The 16032-nt window shown below is 46.0% G+C and overlaps 5 non-coding genes across 5 annotated transcripts; all 5 read left to right on the top strand.

The window, feature by feature from the left end:
• The first annotated feature begins 1210 nt into the window (after positions 1-1210).
• Positions 1211-1282, top strand: TRNAD-GUC (transfer RNA aspartic acid (anticodon GUC)). Its single transcript has one exon. It is a non-coding gene; the product is annotated as a tRNA-Asp (tRNA).
• A 169-nt stretch (positions 1283-1451) lies between these two features.
• TRNAD-GUC (transfer RNA aspartic acid (anticodon GUC)) lies at positions 1452-1523 on the top strand. The gene has a single exon. It is a non-coding gene; the product is annotated as a tRNA-Asp (tRNA).
• A 408-nt stretch (positions 1524-1931) lies between these two features.
• Positions 1932-2003, top strand: TRNAD-GUC (transfer RNA aspartic acid (anticodon GUC)). Its single transcript has one exon. It is a non-coding gene; the product is annotated as a tRNA-Asp (tRNA).
• A 5332-nt stretch (positions 2004-7335) lies between these two features.
• TRNAD-GUC (transfer RNA aspartic acid (anticodon GUC)) lies at positions 7336-7407 on the top strand. The gene has a single exon. It is a non-coding gene; the product is annotated as a tRNA-Asp (tRNA).
• Positions 7408-15295: 7888 nt separating this feature from the next.
• Positions 15296-15367, top strand: TRNAD-GUC (transfer RNA aspartic acid (anticodon GUC)). The gene has a single exon. It is a non-coding gene; the product is annotated as a tRNA-Asp (tRNA).
• The last annotated feature ends 665 nt before the right edge of the window (positions 15368-16032 follow it).

Raw genomic sequence — 16032 nt, 5'->3', positions numbered from 1 at the left:
GGGGTTGGGGCACCTCTTCTTGCGTCAACTGGTGAATAGATTCTCCTTCTTTCGAGATACAAACGACCCATTTCTGCGCACGGTGATCCAAATGAGGCTGTCAAGATCACTTCCCGAATTCGTTGTAGGTACGGAAATAATGCCAGGACCAGTCCGTGGTTTCTTTCGGGAAATAGTTCAGAGTGTTTCCTTTTTGCGTGTTCGTTTTTCAAGTGCATATTTGTGGAGTGTAAAACGGAAAAAGTTATATCGTGATTTATGTGACAGTGTTTTGCTGGTACCTATGTACAGAGCCCCGTACAGTGGAGGCCGAGGCCTAGATGTATTGAAATGGGTGAAGAAGATGCCAGTTCAACCAGCCACTAAATCGTTCTTTTTTAAATTACACACTGGTACTCTACCTGTTAAATTCTTCCTTGAACAACGTGGGTTCTACATGCCATGGGGAACCCACTGCCTTATATGTAAAAAAACAGAAAGTATCGATCACGTCTTCATCCACTGTTGGGAAGGGGTCTTTTTCTGGGACGTGCTACAAAGGACTCTAAAAAAGGAGCTACCTATAGATCCCCACGGAATCAGGTTTCTGCCAGTATATGACGACGAAGGTTTCCCGTACGACCTGATCATGCTTACGGGCCTCCACAGTTTATGGCGCGCAAGAATGGCGGGTTACCATTGTGACCCGGATGCCCGACCGGCGCGTCTGTACTTTTGTGAATCCATGCAACGGTATGTCGAAGTGATCAAGATGCAACAGCCTGTTCCTGAGTGGCTGTTGAGGGTTGAACCCCTTACAGCACTAAAGGAATTTTAATCCGACAACGTCGTGCCACAGTAGCGGACGGCAGCGAATGTAAATATTACTGTTCCTTGTTCCGTTTGTGTATTCATCCCTTTTTGCTTCTTTGGTCTTTGTTTATATCATTTAGGAATTTGTGTTGTGTTATGTCGTGGACTGGCAATAAAGAAAAAAAAATAGTATAGTGGCCAGTATCCCCGCCTGTCACGCGGGAGACCAGGGTTCGATTCCCCGACGGGGAGTGTTTCTTTTTCCTTCTTCTTTGTAGGCGCACGCGACGGCGCACTCGACTCTCCTCCACAGTAGCTGTCTCTATTTTTTCCCACTTGTGCGCAAGATTGCGTCAACGCTTTTGAGATTTTTTTTTCAAATCGTGTATATACTGCTTTAGCTGGCACCTCGCATGTCTCCTCGTTAGTATAGTGGGCAGTATCCCCGCCTGTCACGCGGGAGACCGGGGTTCGATTCCCCGACGGGGAGTGTTTCTTTTTTCCTTCTTCTTTGTAGGCGCACGCGACGGCGCACTCGACACTCCTCCACAGTAGCTGTCTCCATTTTTTCCCACTTGTGCGCAAGATTGCGTCAACGCTTTTGCAATTTCTTTTTTTCAAATCGTGTATATACTGCTTTAGCTGGCACCTCGCATGTCTCCTCGTTAGTATAGTGGCCAGTATCCCCGCCTGTCACGCGGGAGACCGGGGTTCGATTCCCCGACGGGGAGTGTTTCTTTTTTCCTTCTTCTTTGTAGGCGCACGCGACGGCGCACTCGACACTCCTCCACAGTAGCTGTCTCCATTTTTTCCCACTTGTGCGCAAGATTGCGTCAACGCTTTTGCGATTTTTTTTTCAAACCGTGTATATACTGCTTTAGCTGGCGCCACGCATGTCTCCTCGTTAGTATAGTGGCCAGTATCCCCGCCTGTCACGCGGGAGACCGGGGTTCGATTCCCCTACGGGGAGTGTTTCTTTTTTCCTTCTTCTTTGTAGGCGCACGCGACGGCGCACTCGACTCTCCTCCACAGTAGCTGTCTCTATTTTTTCCCACTTGTGCGCAAGATTGCGTCAACGCTTTTGCAATTTCTTTTTTTCAAATCGTGTATATACTGCTTTAGCTGGCACCTCGCATGTCTCCTCGTTAGTATAGTGGCCAGTATCCCCGCCTGTCACGCGGGAGACCGGGGTTCGATTCCCCGACGGGGAGTGTTTCTTTTTTCCTTTTTCTTTGTAGGCGCACGCGACGGCGCACTCGACACTCCTCCACAGTAGCTGTCTCTATTTTTTCCCACTTGTGCGCAAGATTGCGTCAACGCTTTTGCAATTTCTTTTTTTCAAATCCTGTATATAGTGCTTTAGCTGGCGCCACGCATGTCTCCTCGTTAGTATAGGAGGATTCCATTTCCGGCCACCGCAGTGAACGGACGCGGAATGCCTTGCTCCGTAGGGGCGGATACAGCGGCCCTCGGCCGTGGCACCAGGTGTACGGATAAGCCTTACCCGGATTATCAAGTTGTTTTGCCTCATCTGCCTTCAGGTACATCAGTTTTGTATACAGTATTTTTGCACGCGGATGTTAAAACCAGGCCGTATCGGGTCGAGCACTTTCGAGATGCCCTCGCGCGTCTTGCACTGCTGCCGGAAGTGGTGGCCCTTGGCGCCTTCCAAATGAACCATGTGTGGACGGTGACCTTCCGTGATGAAGCTTCGAAGAAAAAGATGCTTGCGGCAGAAACATTCAACGTGAAAGACCAGCCCTGTGTCGTTTATGATCCCTGCAACCAAGGCATCAGACTGAAGCTTTATTGGCTGTTACATTTCGTTCACGACGACGAGGTTCGAGCAGCGTTAGCCCCTTACGGAAAGGTTACAGATATCGCCCGCGAAAAGTGGCGGGTACAGGGATGTAATGATAAAGGGTCCACCACCCGTTTGGTGACACTCTTGCCAAAGCCTGGAATTACAGTTGAAGACTTGCCTCATCAGGTGCGCGTCGCGGAAAACTTAGCGCCCGTGCATGTACCAGGAAGGCCCCCGTTATGCCTCCGGTGCAATGGAACTGGACATATCAGGCGCGAGTGTCGCATACCACGCTGTGCACTCTGCCGACGATTCGGCCACGAAGAACAAGACTGCGTGCGATCCTATGCAGCGGTAACAAGTCCAGTTAAAGGCGACGAGATGGCTGAACACATAATGGACCATGCTGATGCCGATGCAGCATCCCGAGCAACGACCGAAGAACCGGCGGCAGACAGCACACCCTCTGACGCGTCTCCACTTCAGGAAAACTCCACTGGGCCCGGCGACAGCCAATCTGGCGAGGCAAAGAGCGTGCTGGTTGGGAAGCCGACTAACGACCAAAACGTCAATGAGAGAAAGCACGCGATTTTAGTAAGCGCATCAGTGACTACCGCGAAAGACGAGACCGAAGGCATTGAGGATGTTGAAATGACAGCAGCCGCTAAAGCAGCTGCAAAGAGGCCTCGTGAGGCCACTGACGGATCTCAAGCCTCACCCGAACCATCGAGCAGCGGCGAGCCGTCGCCGAAGACCGCTATAACGAGACGAATGGGCCTCAAACCGAAGCCGAAGATACCGCCTGATAGGCGGTCGGCTTCAACATTGACCCCGACTTAGGGGCGCGAAGTGTGTTCAGCCAGCCTGTCCTCAGTATAAGACGTTACATAGCGGACAAGTAGAATGTGACCTGTGCTGGTTTTTGCTATCACTGCCTGTCCAGATGTGAGTACCGTTCCGTCTGTTTGCTAATCCAAAAAATGGCTGTTAATCTGACATTTCCCCGTTGTGTAGCTACGTTGAATGTGAGGGGTTTGGCATCCCGCAGGAGGCAGTGCCAGTTAAGCCGTCTCTTGTTGGAAAATGACATTGACATAATGGCAGTGCAGGAAACCAAAGTAGAAAGCGAAGAGCAAACGCACAGAATGGTCGAACCTTTCAGGGATAGGTATAATGTATGTGTGTCTCATGCTAGAGGCACTTCAGCGGGTTGCATGATACTCGTTCGAAAATGCACCGATATTGTAGCGCAATCTGTAGAGTCCAGTGATGATGGCAGGCTACTATTCATCGACTTTGGCATTTGTGGCCTCCTTTGGCGTGCAATATGTGTGTATGCTCCGAATAACATTAACGAACGTGTAGAATACATAGATAACCTGAGAACATGCATGACGTACGAAAGGAACATAATTTTATTTGGAGACTTTAATTGTGTGTGCAGGCCGCAAGACAGAATCAACAGATTGACTTACCGCGATAGAAGTGCGACACTATTAAACGCGCGTGTAAACGAGCTTGAACTGGACGACGTTGGTTGTATTTTTGACGGTGACGAGCACGTACAGTATACGCACTACCAAGGTGTAAGTCATGCTAGACTAGATCGCATATATGTTCCGGCAATTGCGATACCACACATTACTACATACAAAGTAAAGAACGTCACATTTAGCGATCACTGCTTGGTGATAGCGACACTAGGAACCAAGACAAAAGCGTCAAAGTTTAGTTGGAACTTGTGGAAATTAAATGATACACTGTTGGAAGATGAAATTTTTGTTAAAAAAGTAAAGGAAAGGATAGAGGAAATATGTTCGGTTGAATCTTCCAATTTCACAGCGCTTTGGGAGCAATTTAAAAATGAAGTAAAGATTGCGGCGATTGAACGAGCTTGCGTGCGGCGCAGCATTGAAAAACAACAAGAGAAAGAACTTAGGAGCACGTTAGATTATATGATTGCGGTTGAGAGTGCTAACCCTGGACACTTTAGCAAGGAACTACGTGACCTTAAAAGTAAGCTCGAAGTGATAGATGAAAAGAAATATCGTGGAGCGATTGTCAGAGCACGGGCTGAAAGACTATGGCTAGGGGAAACGCCTACTAAGCGGGCACTCGGGGAAGAAAAAAGGCAAGCAGTAAAAAAAGAGATAAAAGAAATAAGATATAAAAACGATGTGACGCGCGACAAGGAACTGATAGAGAAAGCGTTTGTTGAATGCTATCGAAAACTGCTAAGCCCAAAAATAAAAGATACAGAAGCCTTTCGAAACGAATTTTTGTCGCTCATGCCAAGGCTAGGCGATGAAGTAAGACAAACGCTTGAACGGCCAATTAGTCTGAATGAAGTAAAACAGGCCATTGATGAACTAAGCACTGGCAAATCACCTGGGCCTGATGGACTAGGGGCTGCCATTTACAAATGCTTCAAGGAAGAACTGGCACAAGCGTTACATCGCGTGATAAATGAGTGCTATGAACAAAAAAGAGCACCTTTATCTTTTAGAAAATGTCATATAGTACACATTCCAAAATCGGATGATCCCAGGAAATTGTTGGATGTTGAGGCCTATCGACCTATAAGTCTTACGAATGTAGACTATAAAATATTTACAAAGGTGCGAGCCAAGAGATTGCAGAGCGTTATCACACACCTCGTATTACCTCACCAGACATGTGGCATCAAAGGAAGGACAATCTACACAAATATACACACCGCTAGAACTATCCTAGAATGCTGTGACATGACTCAAGATAACATAGCTATGATACAACTGGATCTTCAGAAAGCATTTGATAGAGTTAATCATGACATACTACAGTTATTACTAGAACATTGTAATGTAGGTAGCGTTATCAAGGAGGGCATCAAGATGGTGTATGAAGAGTGTGCAGTAAACCTTATAATTAACAACACCGTAAGTGAAAACATTCCAGTACTGTCAGGTATAAAACAAGGGTGTGCCTGTTCGTCTCTTCTTTTTGCACTTTATTTGGAACCCTTATGTTTAAAAATTCGCATAAATAAAATGGTGCATGGTTACTCCTTTTATGCTACTGAAGTAAAAATACTGGCATATGCCGATGATATAGCTATATTCTGCAAAGACAAAGACAGTATTAAAGAAGCTGTTAAGGAAGCTACATCATTCTGTAGTGCTACCGGAAGTGCCATTAGCTGGGATAAATCTCTGGGCATTTGGCATGGAAATTGGGGGCAAGAGCCGGAGGCGTATGCAAACATGAGATGGACAAGTATTCCTGCTAGATACTTGGGGGTTCCTCTCCAACATTATGGAAATACTGCAGAATACTGGGCAGGAGAGACAGAAAGGCTCAAGGATCAGTCTGAAAAATGGGGAGGGCATAACTTTTCTATGTTTTCCCGCGCTACAGTCTGTAATGTGTTTTTTGTTGCAAAAGTGTTTTACGTACTTCAAGTGTTCAGTATGAGCAGAACTTGTGTCCAAAAATTACACAGAGTGTTTGCCACCTATATATGGAATTCTACCTGGGAACGCACCAGTCGGTTAAACTTGTTCCTTTCGGTGCGACACGGAGGGCTTGGTCTGTGTCATTTATTTTTGAAACAAATAGTTTCAAGGTTTTTCTTTCTGAGAGACCAGAGAGATGTTTTCTTGCGTACTGTTATACACATGAGGTTGTGTAATCATATCCCGGATTATATTGTCTCAACAAATGCAGATACGCGTGGAACACTGAGCAGTTTTTGTCGCGAAATAGTGTCTGCATATCAAATACTGAAGCCACGGTTTTCCTTAGAATATTTGAGCGCAGTGGCACGTAAACGATTGTACAAAGATCTAATTGATGTGTTTTTACCAATACCGTTGTACCGCTCCATCTATCAACTAGGACCAGAACGAGACGTATTAAAACGAGTTCGAACAATGCCAGTAAGAGCGTCATCTAAATCATTCTTCTTCCAACTGCACACGGGCACGCTCGCTGTAAAACCGTGGCTTCAAAGCAAAGGTATCTTTGTCCCATGGGGATTACACTGCCTGATATGTCGAAAGGAGGAAACGATAGAACACATCTTTTTGGACTGTCACGATGCTTTTTTCTTGTGGGACATCCTTAAACGGACACTTCAGAAAGATTTGCCAGTAACACCCTTTGGTATCCGATTCTTGCCATGTGAAGATCCAGATGAAATGCCATGCGACATGTTCATGTTACTGTGTTTACATAGTGTGTGGAAAACGAGGATGGCGGTCAGAAATGCGGATGTCAACGCAAGATCGGCCATGCAAAACTTCAGTGAGAACTGTGTGTACATACGAGATGTTCTCAAAATCCAGAGGAACCCACCGGATTGGATACCTGTGCTCGATAAGCTGGCTTCTCTGAAGCCATTTTAGCTTCACACTCCAGCCATGAAAAGGCTCACGCGTCTTTTATTGTACTTGTAAAATTGTATTTAAGAGTTCTGTGTTTCGAAGTGCCAAACCGGTAATAAAGAAAAAAAAAAGTCTCCTCGTTAGTATAGTGGCCAGTATCCCCGCCTGTCACGCGGGAGACCGGGGTTCGATTCCCCGACTGGGAGTGTTTCTTTTTTCCTTCTTCTTTGTAGGCGCACGCGACGGCGCACTCGACACTCCTCCACAGTACCTGTCTCTATTTTTTCCCACTTGTGCGCAAGACTACGTCAACGCTTTTGCGATTTTTTTTTTTCAAATCGTGTATATACTGCTTTAGCTGGCACTTCGCATGTCTCCTCGTTAGTATAGTGGCCAGTATCCCCGCCTGTCACGCGGGAGACCGGGGTTCGATTCCCCGACGGGGAGTGTTCCTTTTTTCCTTCTTCTTTGTGGGCGCACGCGACGGCGCACTCAAAGATTCAAAGATTCAAAGAGTTTATTCAGACAACGTGGTACAGTTGCCTAGGGCGCAGACCAAAAGGCAAGTGGTTGCCTGACTAGGAGTCTGTGCCCTTGCTCCCATTCGAGAGCACAAGACATTCAGCGCATAAAATCAACACTAAACATGATCGAAATACAGAGTGGTTGGTAACATTGAGACGAGAGTTATTTCATATTGAATATGTATGTACAATTGGGAAAATTGCTGTAAGAGACAACAGAAAAAAAAAAGAAAGGAGTGGTTATGCCTGCAGTGACAATAGATACATAGTGATGCTATATTTTAAAGCTTTGAATGATTTACTTTCTTGGATAATGTTTACAGCAGGATGGTGATCGTTTAAAAAACTGGAAATTCTGTAGCTAAGTTTCTGGGTGCCGTAGTTTGTACGTATTTTTTCCTTATTGTAACATATGTGCCGGGTGTTGTAGGTGTGTGCTTTCGTTAGATATTGTTGAAAAAAAGCCGTAGGATCGGAATGCATTTGTAGGTAACTAGCTAACGCTATCTTTTTGTTTATAACATTCCACAGTGTAAGCAGTTGATGTTTTCTAAACAGTGGGGCAGTGTGGCTAAGGTATGGTGCATTATCTATTAGGCGCAAAAATTTCTTTTGTAATAAATATATGTTTTCTATGCTTGTTTTAGGTGCTGTGCCCCAGACAAGAAGACAATAGTGGAAACGCGAATGTACCAGTGTGTAGTATAGTTGTTTCTTTAGCCAGATAGGCAAAAGGCTCTTTATTTTATGCATGATACCAATGGACCTAGATATACCAGTGCGAACTTTTTCAATGTGAGGTGACCAGTCAAGATGCTCGTGAAAGATGACACCAAGAAATTTATGTGTTGGTACACGTTCGATAAATTCATCGCGAAATTGGATAACTATTTCTTGTTTTATACACTTGTTACGAGCGCGGAATATAATGTACTTAGTTTTTTTAGTGTTTAACTCTAATTCATTACCGTAGAGCCACGTGGACAAATTTTTCAGCCATACATTGGTTTCTACTTGGAGGACTTTTAGGTCTTGTCCGCAGAAGAATACATTGGTATCATCAGCGTACATTATTATTTCTGGTGTAGAGGGCACGTTAATTATATCATTTATATAGAGCAGAAATAACAGCGGCCCAAGAATTGATCCTTGTGGAACTCCATAATGTATCTGACCTAAACTGGATTTTGCATTCGTAATATTCGTGTACTGGTGGCGATTTAGGAGGTAATTCTTTATTAACGTGAGAGCCGTTCCTCTAATGCCATATTTATATAACTTGTACAGTAAAACAGGGTGCTTAATGGAGTCGAATGCCTTTTTAAAGTCTAGGAAAACACCTATTGTATATATTTTCTGCTCAAAGTTGTCTATTATCTTATCCTTAATTTTTACTAGCGCCATTTCAGTAGATTTCTCTTTCTGGAATCCGTATTGCTGTTCGGCGATGATATCGTTTCGCTTGCAGAAGTTTAGTAGCCTGATGTTTATAACTTGTTCAACTACTTTCGAGAGGATTGGTAGGACTGAAATTGGCCTATAATTATTTATGTCATTTCTATCCCCTCCCTTGTGTATGACAGAGATTTTTGCAATTTTTAATTTATCTGGAAATATTCCGGTACTCAGAATCAGGTTGCATATATGCATAAGTGGCTGACTAATCATGTGACTGATGGATTTTATAGGTTGAACTTTAATATCATCAGCACCACATGCACTGTTATTTTTTAGGTTTTTGATTACTGTACAGATTTCTAATTCAGTAGTGGGAAACATGAATATTGAGTTTTGGATGTTGGACGTGATATACGTTGTAAAATCACAATTACTTGCCTGAGGTTTACTTGAAGCCCCTGATATAAGAAAGTGTTCATTAAGTTTGTCAGCAAGCGACGCCCCTGTGTAAGGCACTCCATTTATAACGAGTTCAGAGATGCCGTCTCTTTTGTTGTTGGACATTAGCTGGTTTACTGTATTCCATACTTGTTTAGGGTTGTTGCAGATATCAGCAAACTTATGTTCGTAATAACTAGTCCTGGCTATTTTAATATCAGAGCTTAATTTATTACGAATTTGTTTGTATTCAATCAAACAGTCCATATTTTTCGTTCTGATAAAAGAGGCAAATAGTCTGTCACGTTCTCTAATTCTTTTTAGAAGGTCGGCATTTATCCATGGCTTTCTGGCTTTTTTACACTTTTTGATTTCTACGGTAGGGAAGGCTTGATTGTAGAGCTCAGTAATTGTTTTAATAAAGGCGTCATATGCTGCGACGGGGTCAGATAGTTGAAGAATATCTGCCCAGCTTGTTTCTGCTACTAAGTTTCTAAATATTGTGGTCTTAGCTTCATTAACGATTCTGTATGTAATGGGTGTACATGTTTTGGAAAGACTCTGTGGTGTATGGTAGGGTTTAAAGAACATAAAAATAGGTAAGTGGTCACTAATATTAGCTATTAGTACACCTGCTTGCACATCATCCTTTTTGTAACTTGTAAAACACACATCTAGTAAAGTATGGCACATGTCTGTCACTCTAGTTGGCATATGTATTACATTTTCACAACCAAACGAGAAAAAAATATCAAGCATTCTTTGTTGATTACAATCAAGCAATAAAAGATCGATATTAAAATCACCACAAATAACTAAGGGCAACTTAAACTGCATGCACTGTTCTAGCATGTTTTCAAGATATTCTAAAAAAGTAGCCTGTGATCCAGAAGGCGGCCTATATACAACGGAAAGTATGGTACCAGCACACTTTAACATGAGACATTCAAAGTGTTGATTGATTATACAAAACTCTTCTATGGTGACATAATTTAGGTAGTTCATTATATAAATAGCCACACCTCCCCCTCTCTTATCACTCCTTGAAATTGATACGCATTTGTATCCTGGAAACTGTATAACATCATAATCGTTGGTGAACCAAGTTTCAGTGAAAGCTAAAATTTCAAATTTATGGTCTAATTCATTTAGGAAGATTTCCACAGAATCCTGTTTCTTCCGAAGGCTGTGAGCATTGAGATGGAATAAGGAAATTCTTTTTTCTCGTAGGTGCTTTGAATGTTTGAACGAATCAGCATCATGATAAGAATATGTGAACGGGACTGTCATTTTCAAGGGTGTCAGTTATATCAGTTACTGCGATGCGCGTACCGCCCGTTTCTCAACGTATCTTGTCCAGATCGTTTGTCGTCCTAATCCTGATAGCTCGGCTGCGGGGGCCGCGACGGACAAACATTTTTCCATTCTTTAGCCAGGCAAACACATACTCCTTTTCTTTCGCCATTTTCTTCATTTTCCAGAAGAGCGCCTTGTTTTGTGCTGTCAGGTTTTCATTGAAGAAAATTTTAGATTTCGTTTCCTTTAGTTGTCCTTTTTTTGCAAGCCATGCGTCTCTAGTTGAACGGGATACGAAGCGAACAAGAACAGATGCAACCTTCTTAGCACTGTCCCCGACATCAATGTCATTGATAGACCGTGAGGGCAATCGATGAACAGCCTCAACATCTGCCTCGGAAAGGGGTGGAAGTTCGACATCAGTGGCCAAGACATTAAGCTTTTCCAGCAAGTTTTCATTATCATGATAGGGAAGCCCAACTATTTCTAAATTTTGACGTCTGCTGTACTGCTCTAGTTCGTTAACTTGTTGCCTTAATTCCTGGTTTTCTTGTTCTGTTACCCGAGCCTCGAGTTTTTCCACTCGCTTTCCGAGGGCAGACATGTCTGCATCCTGCTGTTTTATTTTTGACAGAACTTCGTCGTATTTTGTGGCCATTTCTTGCATAAACTGCTCAATACCATCCGACTCTCCTCCACATACCACTCGACTCTCCTCCACAGTAGCTGTCTCTACTTTTTCCCACTTGTGCGCAAGATTGCGTCAACGCTTTTGCGATTTTTTTTTTCAAATCGTGTATATACTGCTTTAGCTGGCACCTCGCATGTCTCCTCGTTAGTATAGTGGCCAGTATCCCCGCCTGTCACGCGGGAGACCGGGGTTCGGTTCCCCGACGGGGAGTGTTTCTTTTTTCCTTCTTCTTTGTAGGCGCACGCGACGGCGCACTCGACACTCCTCCACAGTAGCTGTCTCTATTTTTTCCCACTTGTGCGCAAGATTGCGTCAACGCTTCTGCAATTTCTTTTTTTCAAATCCTGTATATAGTGCTTTAGCTGGCGCCACGCATGTCTCCTCGTTAGTATAGTCGCCAGTATCCCCGCTTGTCACGCGGGAGACCGGGGTTCGATTCCCCGACGGGGAGTGTTTCTTTTTTCCTTCTTCTTTGTAGGCGCACGCGACGGCGCACTCGACACTCCTCCACAGTAGCTGTCTCCATTTTTTCCCACTTGTGCGCAAGATTGCGTCAACGCTTCTGCAATTTCTTTTTTTCAAATCGTGTATATACTGCTTTAGCTGGCGCCACGCATGTCTCCTCGTTAGTATAGTGGCCAGTATCCCCGCCTGTCACGCGGGAGACCGGGGTTCGGTTCCCCGACGGGGAGTGTTTCTTTTTTCCTTCTTCTTTGTAGGCGCACGCGACGGCGCACTCGACACTCCTCCACAGTAGCTGTCTCTATTTTTTCCCACTTGTGCGCAAGATTGCGTCAACGCTTCTGCAATTTCTTTTTTTCAAATCCTGTATATAGTGCTTTAGCTGGCGCCACGCATGTCTCCTCGTTAGTATAGTCGCCAGTATCCCCGCTTGTCACGCGGGAGACCGGGGTTCGATTCCCCGACGGGGAGTGTTTCTTTTTTCCTTCTTCTTTGTAGGCGCACGCGACGGCGCACTCGACACTCCTCCACAGTAGCTGTCTCCATTTTTTCCCACTTGTGCGCAAGATTGCGTCAACGCTTCTGCAATTTCTTTTTTTCAAATCCTGTATATAGTGCTTTAGCTGGCGCCACGCATGTCTCCTCGTTAGTATAGTCGCCAGTATCCCCGCTTGTCACGCGGGAGACCGGGGTTCGATTCCCCGACGGGGAGTGTTTCTTTTTTCCTTCTTCTTTGTAGGCGCACGCGACGGCGCACTCGACACTCCTCCACAGTAGCTGTCTCCATTTTTTCCCACTTGTGCGCAAGATTGCGTCAACGCTTTTGCGATTTTTTTTTTCAAATCGTGTATATACTGCTTTAGCTGGCGCCACGCATGTCTCCTCGTTAGTATAGTCGCCAGTATCCCCGCTTGTCACGCGGGAGACCGGGGTTCGATTCCCCGACGGGGAGTGTTTCTTTTTTCCTTCTTCTTTGTAGGCGCACGCGACGGCGCACTCGACACTCCTCCACAGTAGCTGTCTCCATTTTTTCCCACTTGTGCGCAAGATTGCGTCAACGCTTCTGCAATTTCTTTTTTTCAAATCCTGTATATAGTGCTTTAGCTGGCGCCACGCATGTCTCCTCGTTAGTATAGTCGCCAGTATCCCCGCTTGTCACGCGGGAGACCGGGGTTCGATTCCCCGACGGGGAGTGTTTCTTTTTTCCTTCTTCTTTGTAGGCGCACGCGACGGCGCACTCGACACTCCTCCACAGTAGCTGTCTCTATTTTTTCCCACTTGTGCGCAAGATTGCGTCAACGCTTCTGCAATTTCTTTTTTTCAAATCCTGTATATAGTGCTTTAGCTGGCGCCACGCATGTCTCCTCGTTAGTATAGTCGCCAGTATCCCCGCTTGTCACGCGGGAGACCGGGGTTCGATTCCCCGACGGGGAGTGTTTCTTTTTTCCTTCTTCTTTGTAGGCGCACGCGACGGCGCACTCGACACTCCTCCACAGTAGCTGTCTCCATTTTTTCCCACTTGTGCGCAAGATTGCGTCAACGCTTTTGCGATTTTTTTTTTCAAATCGTGTATATACTGCTTTAGCTGGCGCCACGCATGTCTCCTCGTTAGTATAGTCGCCAGTATCCCCGCTTGTCACGCGGGAGACCGGGGTTCGATTCCCCGACGGGGAGTGTTTCTTTTTTCCTTCTTCTTTGTAGGCGCACGCGACGGCGCACTCGACACTCCTCCACAGTAGCTGTCTCCATTTTTTCCCACTTGTGCGCAAGATTGCGTCAACGCTTCTGCAATTTCTTTTTTCAAATCCTGTATATAGTGCTTTAGCTGGCGCCACGCATGTCTCCTCGTTAGTATAGTCGCCAGTATCCCCGCTTGTCACGCGGGAGACCGGGGTTCGATTCCCCGACGGGGAGTGTTTCTTTTTTCCTTCTTCTTTGTAGGCGCACGCGACGGCGCACTCGACACTCCTCCACAGTAGCTGTCTCCATTTTTTCCCACTTGTGCGCAAGATTGCGTCAACGCTTTTGCGATTTTTTTTTTCAAATCGTGTATATACTGCTTTAGCTGGCGCCACGCATGTCTCCTCGTTAGTATAGTCGCCAGTATCCCCGCTTGTCACGCGGGAGACCGGGGTTCGATTCCCCGACGGGGAGTGTTTCTTTTTTCCTTCTTCTTTGTAGGCGCACGCGACGGCGCACTCGACACTCCTCCACAGTAGCTGTCTCCATTTTTTCCCACTTGTGCGCAAGATTGCGTCAACGCTTCTGCAATTTCTTTTTTTCAAATCCTGTATATAGTGCTTTAGCTGGCGCCACGCATGTCTCCTCGTTAGTATAGTCGCCAGTATCCCCGCTTGTCACGCGGGAGACCGGGGTTCGATTCCCCGACGGGGAGTGTTTCTTTTTTCCTTCTTCTTTGTAGGCGCACGCGACGGCGCACTCGACACTCCTCCACAGTAGCTGTCTCCATTTTTTCCCACTTGTGCGCAAGATTGCGTCAACGCTTTTGCGATTTTTTTTTTCAAATCGTGTATATACTGCTTTAGCTGGCGCCACGCATGTCTCCTCGTTAGTATAGTCGCCAGTATCCCCGCTTGTCACGCGGGAGACCGGGGTTCGATTCCCCGACGGGGAGTGTTTCTTTTTTCCTTCTTCTTTGTAGGCGCACGCGACGGCGCACTCGACACTCCTCCACAGTAGCTGTCTCCATTTTTTCCCACTTGTGCGCAAGATTGCGTCAACGCTTCTGCAATTTCTTTTTTTCAAATCCTGTATATAGTGCTTTAGCTGGCGCCACGCATGTCTCCTCGTTAGTATAGTCGCCAGTATCCCCGCTTGTCACGCGGGAGACCGGGGTTCGATTCCCCGACGGGGAGTGTTTCTTTTTTCCTTCTTCTTTGTAGGCGCACGCGACGGCGCACTCGACACTCCTCCACAGTAGCTGTCTCTATTTTTTCCCACTTGTGCGCAAGATTGCGTCAACGCTTCTGCAATTTCTTTTTTTCAAATCCTGTATATAGTGCTTTAGCTGGCGCCACGCATGTCTCCTCGTTAGTATAGTCGCCAGTATCCCCGCTTGTCACGCGGGAGACCGGGGTTCGGTTCCCCGACGGGGAGTGTTTCTTTTTTCCTTCTTCTTTGTAGGCGCACGCGACGGCGCACTCGACACTCCTCCACAGTAGCTGTCTCTATTTTTTCCCACTTGTGCGCAAGATTGCGTCAACGCTTCTGCAATTTCTTTTTTTCAAATCCTGTATATAGTGCTTTAGCTGGCGCCACGCATGTCTCCTCGTTAGTATAGTCGCCAGTATCCCCGCTTGTCACGCGGGAGACCGGGGTTCGATTCCCCGACGGGGAGTGTTTCTTTTTTCCTTCTTCTTTGTAGGCGCACGCGACGGCGCACTCGACACTCCTCCACAGTAGCTGTCTCCATTTTTTCCCACTTGTGCGCAAGATTGCGTCAACGCTTTTGCGATTTTTTTTTTCAAATCGTGTATATACTGCTTTAGCTGGCGCCACGCATGTCTCCTCGTTAGTATAGTGGCCAGTATCCCCGCCTGTCACGCGGGAGACCGGGGTTCGATTCCCCGACGGGGAGTGTTTCTTTTTTCCTTCTTCTTTGTAGGCGCACGCGACGGCGCACTCGACACTCCTCCACAGTACCTGTCTCTATTTTTTCCCACTTGTGCGCAAGATTGCGTCAACGCTTTTGCGATTTTTTTTTTTCAAATCGTGTATATACTGCTTTAGCTGGCGCCACGCATGTCTCCTCGTTAGTATAGTGGCCAGTATCCCCGCCTGTCACGCGGGAGACCGGGGTTCGGTTCCCCGACGGGGAGTGTTTCTTTTTTCCTTCTTCTTTGTAGGCGCACGCGACGGCGCACTCGACACTCCTCCACAGTAGCTGTCTCTATTTTTTCCCACTTGTGCGCAAGATTGCGTCAACGCTTCTGCAATTTCTTTTTTTCAAATCCTGTATATAGTGCTTTAGCTGGCGCCACGCATGTCTCCTCGTTAGTATAGTGGCCAGTATCCCCGCCTGTCACGCGGGAGACCGGGGTTCGGTTCCCCGACGGGGAGTGTTTCTTTTTTCCTTCTTCTTTGTAGGCGCACGCGACGGCGCACTCGACACTCCTCCACAGTAGCTGTCTCTATTTTTTCCCACTTGTGCGCAAGATTGCGTCAACGCTTCTGCAATTTCTTTTTTTCAAATCCTGTATATAGTGCTTTAGCTGGCGCCACGCATGTCTCCTCGTTAGTATA

Source organism: Dermacentor variabilis, chromosome 4 (genome assembly GCF_050947875.1).
Source record: "Dermacentor variabilis isolate Ectoservices chromosome 4, ASM5094787v1, whole genome shotgun sequence".
In the NCBI taxonomy this organism is placed as follows: Eukaryota; Metazoa; Arthropoda; class Arachnida; order Ixodida; family Ixodidae; genus Dermacentor; species Dermacentor variabilis.
The sequence above is the reverse complement of the archived record's forward strand: the minus strand, read 5'-3'. Positions and strand labels throughout refer to the sequence as shown.